The sequence below is a fragment of the Xenopus laevis genome, chromosome 1S, assembly GCF_017654675.1.
Source record: "Xenopus laevis strain J_2021 chromosome 1S, Xenopus_laevis_v10.1, whole genome shotgun sequence".
Classification (NCBI taxonomy): Eukaryota; Metazoa; Chordata; class Amphibia; order Anura; family Pipidae; genus Xenopus; species Xenopus laevis.
In genome coordinates this window covers 55,199,216-55,208,873 of record NC_054372.1, presented here as the reverse complement: position 1 = coordinate 55,208,873, position 9,658 = coordinate 55,199,216, and the positions used below count along the sequence as shown (strand labels likewise).

At 39.1% G+C, this 9,658-nt stretch overlaps 1 long non-coding RNA gene across 1 annotated transcript; it reads left to right on the top strand.

The window, feature by feature from the left end:
• Positions 1-2,129: 2,129 nt before the first annotated feature.
• On the top strand, positions 2,130-2,766 carry LOC121398340. Its single transcript, XR_005964270.1, has 3 exons — positions 2,130-2,256; positions 2,416-2,580; positions 2,667-2,766. It is a non-coding gene; the product is annotated as an uncharacterized LOC121398340 (long non-coding RNA).
• The last annotated feature ends 6,892 nt before the right edge of the window (positions 2,767-9,658 follow it).

Sequence of the window (9,658 nt, the reverse complement as noted above, 5' to 3'; positions counted from 1 at the left end):
AAATACCAATCTTTACTAAAATGTGTGTGTAAGTGTATAAATGTACTTAAAGTGCATTGTGTAAAAAAAAACATGCACTTACCATTTTTATAGCAGGAGGATCGCTGGAGGAGTCCAAGGCAGCATGTCTGCAGAGTTACTGCGCAACAGGAAGTGAGTGGGCGGGTGGGCGGCTGTGCAACGGAGAGGAGGTAAGGAAGTAGCAGAAGCGCCATACATGGCGCATCTTCTACTTTGAAGTCAGATGTGCGACAATCGCATCGTAGATCTCCAGCCTCATTGCCCAGGTGGCTGTCATTCTTCCTGACTCTCTGCAGAGGCGACAAAAGCTGCCAATGCAGAGAGAAGGGCTCAGCTGCAGGAGAACGTATGGGGTACATTCTTGGCTGCCTGAGCCCTGAACCGCCAGCACGTACAGCCTTTCCTTGACAAAGGTTTCTGTGTGTGACCGAAACGTTGGACGAATAAACCTTTTTTTTCTTTTAGAAATTTTGTCTTTTACTGTTTAAATTCTGCGAGTGCCATCACTTTATACATTATATAGTGAATAAAGTACCCCTTTTGTAAAATATAGGGATATTATAAGTTACCGAGGAGTTTCATTACCATATAAAAACACGAGGCCGAAGGCCGAGTGTTTTTATACAGGTCATGGAACTCCGAGGTAACTTCTAATATCTTCATATTTTACAACTGGGGGTACTTTATTTATTATAATACACAAATTTCAATGAGTCATGTGACAGAAATGACATCAGAACTCACCGTTTATAACTGATGACATCAGAACTCACCGTTTATAAGGATATAATTTACAGGATATTCATGGCTTTTGTGTATTATATATATCTATACATTTAATTCAGGGTATGCTGTGTTTTCTAATTATTTTTTCTTTTATTTGTATGTGTAACCAGCATTATGCCTTCCTCATGATGGAGTTTGTTGGAGATCAGCTGGTGCGATTTTGGTGTCTAAGGATAACCAGAAAACTGTAAGTGGGGAGATTACAGGGAGAGGCACTGGCACGGGAAATAAAGGATTCTAAAACTATTGAATAACTTTACAGTTAGAACCAGAATATCTTCATTGTACCCATAATATTCCCTAATTTCCCACACCCAGCATCTCTGTATAAATGCCTTATTGTCTGTCACAGGTATATCGCACCACAAAACATCCTGCTGGACCAAGATGACACGACCAACACCATTCAGAAAGGGGCACTGGAATACACAGCCCCAGAGGTGAGCAATTCAGTTTTTGTTTATTTTCATCCCAGACATCAGTGTAGTGTTAGTATTCTCTAGGCAAATTTTATAAATTATAGTTCACACAGCTACAGTGCAGGGAAGGGAAAACATATATCCACCATTTACTCGAATAAAAAGAATTTAACTTTTGAAACTAAATCTGTTTTTATTATACTTCTTTTATTTTTTAAGAAGACAAAAGAAAAATCCATGGAGAGACCCAGAAGTGATGAGATGCAGGGGAAGCAAATCAACAACAGGGAAGATGGAGAAACAGGTAAGAAAAGATGGTGGAAAGGAATTGCTGTGAGATTTTCATATGAGAAATACCCCCATGGTTGTCAACTGTCCCTTAATCGTTTACTGTTATTTGTATATGGCTATAAAACTCGCTAAAATATTGATGCCTCACACTATGGTGCATATTTATCAAATAGTGAAGTCAGACATCTCCACAGTCCACTAGAGTGAAATTCCGACACTCTTCTTTCATTTTTTTTGGCATTTTGAAAGGCATATTTATCAAAGGGTGAACTTTCACCCATTGATAAATACTCTTTTAAAAATCCCAGAGAAATGAAAGGGGAGTGACGGAATTTCACTCTAGCAGACTGTGCCAATCTCTGACTTCACTATTTGATAAATATGCCCATATATATCTTATATTTGAACTTGTTTGATATTTAAGAAAAGTCTGGTATTGTTAGTCTGCATGACCCTGGACACACTCACGTCACTCCTATCCCAGTGTTCATTTGTCATGATTTGTTGTCTTAAACACCAAACCCAATTAGCCTCATGCAGCACAAATATAATATAATTGGCCAGAAATTTGCTATTTATACTGCAGATAGAGTTGTTAAGATGTAGGACCTAATAATAGATATCTTTTTCTCCAATAGCTGGAAGCAAGGGAGAAGAAGTTGATGCTACAGGATGTAATCCACTGAGTATTGACAACTTCACCTTCTATTCTAAGCTTGGTCAAGGAAGTTTTGGCAAGGTGAGTAATGCCCCAATTTGTGGCATAAGTAGGATATCTTTGGGTATTAAATTTGCATTCAATTACAAAGTACCGAGTTCAGAAAGTGCTGTCGTTTTTCAACCAATTATTTATATAGATATGCATTAATATGAACTCTCTTCACACTGCCCTTTTCAGGTTATGTTGGCTACACTAGGTGAGAGGAAGAAATATGTGGCTATGAAGATCATAAAGAAAAAACCTGGGTGCCGTTTCAGCAGCATCGTGACTGAGGCCAGTGTGCTTAAGCTCGCCAGTGCAAGCCCATTCCTGTGCCATGGTTACGCTGCATTTCAAACACAGGTTAATATTTTGATCAATATTGGTGTTTAAATTGTTTCATTTTTGTGCCAATTCTTATTTTCCTTTTTAATCATCATTGTAATCAGCGGCATGCGTTCATCACTATGGAGTTCATCCGTGGGGGCAGCATTGAAGATCATCTGGCAAGATATGGACGTCTGGAGATGAGCAGAGTACTGTAAGTATTGGATGGGATTGTGCTTTAGTTGAAATGAACTGGCACAGATATACAGATTATAATGCATTATAATTCTATTGAGTAATTGTGCAATAAATACATGGGCAATTATATGAATTATGTAAATTATTTTCTTTTTAGGTTCCATTCAGCGGAGATTATTTGTGGTCTGGAATTCCTCCACCGCAGCGGCATTGTCCATCGGTCAGTATAGCTCTGGTCTCTCTAATGTTTAAATTGTTATTATTTCTAACACCTGTATAAATACTTTATTCTCTCTTTATTACAGAGATCTGAAGCCCGAAAACATCATGCTGGATCAAGAGGGTCACATAAAAATATGTGACTTTGGTCTGGCAGTTAAGAACATGTTCGGTGACAGGACCATCATTGGCCGAGCAGGGACACTTGGATACATGGCACCAGAGGTAAGAAATACAATTCCATATTTTTACACCATTTACACCACCACTGGAGAATTCATTTGTTAAGTGAATTAATTCTGGTATTTTCTTTTTGTTTCCCAGGTCCTGCAGAAGAGGCGCTACAATGTGGCAGTTGACTGGTGGTCATTGGGCATAATCATATGTGAAATGGCCACTGGTATTTGCCCATTTTATGATGGTAGCAACAATGAGAAAGTCATTCAGTCTACCATCAATGATGAGCCGAACATCCCTCCTTCTCTGAATGAAGATTTGAAGGATCTTCTAGGAAAGGTTGGTATGAGCAGTGAGGTAGAGGATTGATAATATTTTATCACAAATGCCTGACAAAAAGATTAAACCTTTTGTTTTCTATTTTGTTCTCAAATTATTGCATTATTAAATAAATATATTTTAACCTTAGCTCCTGGAAAAGGATCCTCAGAAGCGTCTCGGTGTTTATGGGAGCGTGAGACACCACCCATTCTACTCATCGATCAACTGGGTGGAGCTGGAGAGGAAGAGAATACCACCCCCTTTCCAGCCAAAAGCAGTAAGTATGTTTTTGCCAAACACTAAAAAGGAATGAATGCTCATTGGTACACACAATATTTCTCTTCTGCCTATTTGATTTTTTACATTATTTATTGCCTAACCAGAATATTGTACTGTACAAAATCAACAGTGCTATTTATTTATGACCACTAGGATGTAATATCAGTATTTAATGTTTTTTTTATTTTTCAGCCATCAAAGAAGCGCTTCATGCCATATGGAAAGAAGCTGTCATTCTTGGAGTCACCTCAGATAAACATCAGTGCAGAGGAAGAAAACAACATTCCTGGCTTTTCTTTTTCCAGTTCCGCTTGGCTGAAATAAGTAGGAAATTACTAACTTTCTCCTCAATTGTTCCCTCCCATCACTTGCCACTAAACAATTTCAAAATGGGAACAGGTAAGATATAGATAGGTATAAAAAAAGTATTGATATGTATAGATAGGTAAAGATAAGTATTGATATACAATTCTAATCACTAGGTATAATAGTATATATAATAGTATAGGATATGATAGTATTATAGTATATGCAGCGCATGGTGTGTGAATGTGTGAGAGAATGTGAGATATGAAAGGCCAAGGGCGTAACAATAAGGCAACAGGGGCTAATATTGCAACCTGCTTTGCCTTCATGCATGTGTCTGTGCAATGTTCACCATTTTTATAATACACTGCTGATCCAGATCAGGAAGGATTTTTTCCCCCCACTCTCTGGGGCAAATTGGCAACAGCTTCAGATGGGGTTTTTTTTCCTTCCTCTGGATCAGCTAGAGCATTAAATAGAATGATATGAGCAAAGGGTGATCTTCATAGACATGTGCCTTTTCAGCCTCCGGTTTTAAGCTTTACTGTGGTTAGTATAATATTATAAAACTGTTATAATGTATAAGTGATAATATTTCAATGTTACATGGAGTGAGATGTCATCTCACTTATAGGGGAGCCAATGGCAAATTATTCACATTGGATTTCCCCTGAGGCATGTTACGCCCGGAGTGAATGGTCAGTAACAGGGTTGAAGCCTTGACGTGGCGTTACTGCTCACATGTATGAACATGTGCTAATTCAACCAGTGACTGTGAGACTATGAGTATGCTATCTTTGCAGTGCCAAGTGTATTTTTGGGCAAAGATATTTTATTATACTTGAGCTTTGTGTTAAGGTGTTGCTGACATGTCACACACTGTCACAGGATTCATAGGGGTATATTTATCAAAGAGTGAAGTAAATAGTGAAGTTCCGCCACTAGAGTGAAATTCCGCCACTCTCCATTCATTTCTATGGGATTTTTATAGGCGTATTTATCAGCGGGTGAACTTTCACTTTCACCCATTGATAAACACGCCTTTCAAAATCCCATATAAATGAATGGAGAGCTGCGGAATTTCACTCTAGTGGCGGAACTTCACTCTTTGATAAATGTACCCCGTCACTAAGCCTGAACCTGTGAGCATTACACCCGTGTGCCTGCTTTTTACATGTGTGCAAATATTCCCATGTCTGCTGCTCAACTCCAGTGGACAAAACGTCTGGTGTACCACAACCCTTATGGAAACCTTGCAGTGCTAATACAAGGGGATTATTAAAATGTTCTAATCTGTGTTTTCAGCACAAGAATCGACTGTACTTGATGTTTCAGGCACTTTCAGTGTACTTCAATAGGAGTCAGTGGGGGTCATTTATCAACACTGGGCAAATTTGCCCATGGGCAGTTACCCATGGCAACCAATCAAATTGCTGCATTCATTGTTCTACTTGCAGCTGGCTTTAAAAAGATATTCACTGATTGGTTGCTATGGGTAACTGCCCATGATCAAATTTGCCCAGTGTTGATAAATGAGCCCCAGTATATCAGTACTACAGTATATGCCAGCAGTATTCTCTGAAATGCCTGGAGTGGATCATTATAACTTCATGAAGTGTGGCTGGTTGATGTCTCTGCTTTTGGGCCCAAATATAAAACTTCACAGAGTATTCTCAACTTGCTGAGTCCTACTCAATCTAGAGTTGCAGTGTATCACAACTCTGAGAAAGCACTATGTGGCATTGCTAGTACAGGAATATACTGTACAATACTGACATTTGTCTCCCTAGTGTGCCTGCGTACTCTCCAGGACCTGACAGGGTTGCAGTTTTTACATCTGCGCGTACAGTAAATATATTGCTAATTAGTCATACAGGATGTGGATTTGTAAGTGCATTTAGAAGCAGTGCTAATTTTCAGCAGTGCATTGTAAACATTTATTAAATGATACTCTTTATAAGTTGTACAGTACATGCTCTAGGCTGCTATCAGTTACATTAGCTCAGGAACCCACTCACAACACACTGTATATATACAATAACATTCACAATGTAAGTTTTTTTTTTCATATTCATATTACATGGTTGCACAGAAATCAGTGTAGTCTGCATCAGAATTAAATAATAACCAGCGGTGCTGCATTAGCTTCTATGGCAGCTGTAACCTCAGTTTCTGCTTAATGATCTGATTTACCCAGTTTTTATTTTTATACTGAACAATTCCTTTAAACGGGCATTCCACCCTAACAATCATTTTACTACAGAAAAGAACTAACTACACTGCATTCTTTCACATCAGAACCAGAAAGCAGTATAACACACATGACTGTCTGACTACTGTTACTGGAACTGTGAGTAACCCTGAAATCAATATTCCCAACATAAATGACAGGGGAATCAGTAGGTTATATAGCCTTACTGTGCTTTTATTAATTAACTCAATAGCCAAATTCCTAATGTAGGAAACACAATTATTGGAATGTTACTATATAATCACGACACAAACACTTACGAATAAAAAACTGTTGGAAGAGTCGGAACTTGTTTATTAATGACCTGGAGGTGGGCATTGAAAGTACTGTTTCTATTTTTGCAGATGATACTAAATTGTGCAGAACTATAGGTTCCATGCAGGATGCTGCCACTTTGCAGAGTGATTTGTCTAAGTTGGAAAACTGGGCAGCAAACTGGAAAATGAGGTTCAATGTTGATAAATGCAAGGTTATGCACTTTGGCAAAAATAATATAAATGCAAGTTATACACTAAATGGCAGTGTGTTGGGAGTTTCCTTAAATGTGAAGGATCTAGGGGTTTCTGTAGATAACAAATTGTCTAATTCTGGGCAGTGTCATTCTGTGGCTACTAAAGCAAATAAAGTTCTGTCTTGCATAAAAAAGGGCATTAACTCAAGGGATGAAAACATAATTATGCCTCTTTATAGGTCCCTGGTGAGGCCTCATCTGGAGTATGCAGTGCAGTTTTGGACTACAGTCCTTAAGAGGGATATAAATGAGCTGGAGAGAGTGCAGATACTAAGTGCAACTAAACTGGTTAGAGGTATGGAAGACTTAAATTATGAGGGTAGACTGTCAAGGGGACATGATTACACTTTACAAGTACATTAGAGGACATTATAGACAAATAGCAGGGGACCTTTTTACCCATAAAGTGGATCACTGTACCAGAGGCCACCCCTTTAGACTAGAAGAAAAGAACTTTCATTTGAAGCAACGTAGAGGGTTCTTCACAGTTGTGGAATGCGCTGCCGGGTGATGTTGTGATGGCTGATTCAGTTAATGCCTTTAAGAATGGCTTGGATGATTTCTTGGACAGACATAATATCAAAGGCTATTGTGATACTAAGCTCTATAGTTAGTATAGATATGGGTATATAGAATTTATGTGAAAATATGGAGGGGTGTGTGTATGGATGCTGGGTTTTCATTTGGAGGGATTGAACTTGATGGACTTTGTCTTTTTTCAACCCAATTTAACTATGTAACAGAGGCCCCACAGAAAGACTGGTGAAATAAATATTAAACATCAGGGATATCAAATGTGGTTCCCTAGGTGTTGCTGAACTATACAGCACAACCGCAATAGGGCCAAAATCTTTTATTATATAGATGATTGCCTTGATTCACATTACTCTGAGCTGGGTATCTGACTCATGTACAGTATCTGACTCACTGTGCGGTTTCAAAAAAAGCCAGAAGTGCATTTAGTTCATAGTTGTCCAAAATATCCAGCAAGAGATGGACCTTCATTTCCACATTTGTGCCCTTGAATTTGAACTTGTCAATGAAGAGATCAGTGATCATACCTGTAAAAACCAAACAAAAAAACTATACTGAATTGCCAGCTACTTTCAGGAGATATTTAGTTATTTCAGCACCTCACATTGACCGGCCCATGTAGGTAAATTCTGCAAAGTTTGCCTGGTTCCAACAGAACCTCTATATCATTAGTGTCATAACTGATTATTTGACTAAATACAGGGCCTTAACATTTTTACTTTCTGTTTGAGTACTGCAAATATTATGAGGAGAGTGTATACCAGGGGTGTTCAAACTTTTTGCAACGAGGGCCAGATTTCGTAAGGTGAAAATGTGTGGGGGCCGACCATTCAGCCTGTCTTTCTTAGGTAGCTAGCTTGCGATCAGGATCATTCACTCCTGGAGATGGACGTGTACACGGCATTTAGGAAGTGGAGAAGTGGAGTTTGTTTGGACTTATTCTCGGCACCTCATTTAAACAAGGAATCGCTTAGCCGTAGCAGTAATGTTTGAGCACATGAATAGTGAAATGATCATCCATACTGCTGCCTGTGTGCTGAAGGTGTTGGCAATAGACATGTACTGGCATGTAGTGATGCACCGATCTCAAACACGTCTTTAGTTTACTGTTCTGGCACGTCAGTTTGTCTATTGCACCTTCAGACCTAAAGAAGTATGTGCCAGTACGTGTCTATTACTAACACCTTCAGCACACAGGCAGCAGTATAGACCAAGTGGCAGATCATTTCACTAATGTGCTCAAATATTACTGCTACGGCTACGCAATCCCTAAACTGCACTGTGCTGACGGGCCACATTATTATTAATTTCATGACGGAGGTTGAGGGCCGGTGTAAATTTGAAAACGGGCCGCAATTGGCCCCCGGGCCTGATTTTGGACATGCCTGGTGTATACCATTTTCCTTTTACTATATTTCCCCCTTAAATTTATAATGATGATACTGACTCAGCTTGCAGTTCTGGCATTGTCTGTACTGCTGTCACTGGTCACATAGTTTCTTATCATCTCCAGTAGCAATTCTGTTACATTAGATGTAGCTGGGGGTGTTGTTGTAAGTGAGAATATTTCTAATGGGTAAAATCTCTTTATACCATAAAAAAATTGCCAAATTCTTTGTATTAGGCTTCTCCATAAATACACTTTTGCAGCAGTTTGCCTGTGCTTTTTGGTATCTGTTCCCTACCTCACTATTTTTGGCAAAAAAGGAAGTTCTGCTCAATACTATAAACATTTTCTATAAATGTGTGGGTAAAATACAGGGACCACATATGACAAACAATTACAATTACCCCGACACGAACATGAAAAAACAGCAATGGCCCTCCTACACTGGAACATGCTCACTGCAACAACGTCTCATTGATGTTTTTTTTTTGAAGTGCCTATGGTCGACTGCAAAGATTTCATCTTTGGCGCAAGAAACAAGTTTGTGTAAAATCCCCTGAGATCAGTCATAATTCTGTCTGGAAGAGGCTTCCTAGGATCAAGCTCTCACCTAAAATCTAGAGAGATGGTAACACTGAGAAACCTGAAGGGTCCAAATACATGATCTGTTGGTCTATTTATGGAGAAGGAGGAACAGCATTTGAGATTACAGAAGTCGTCTAGGATTGAAGCCACAAGGCCCAGTTTGGTGTTGCCATGAAAGTTGGGAACTGTGCATCCAGATTACTGAAATCAAGAGAGGCTCTCCTCCAAGGTCTGCTGGGCAAGGGCAGGGCCTGAGACTCCATAACCTTAAGAGGGACCCAACTAAATAATTCTTTTAGAATCAGTGTGCTCTGAAGCAGTCCTATTGTACCTTCCCCACTTGAGA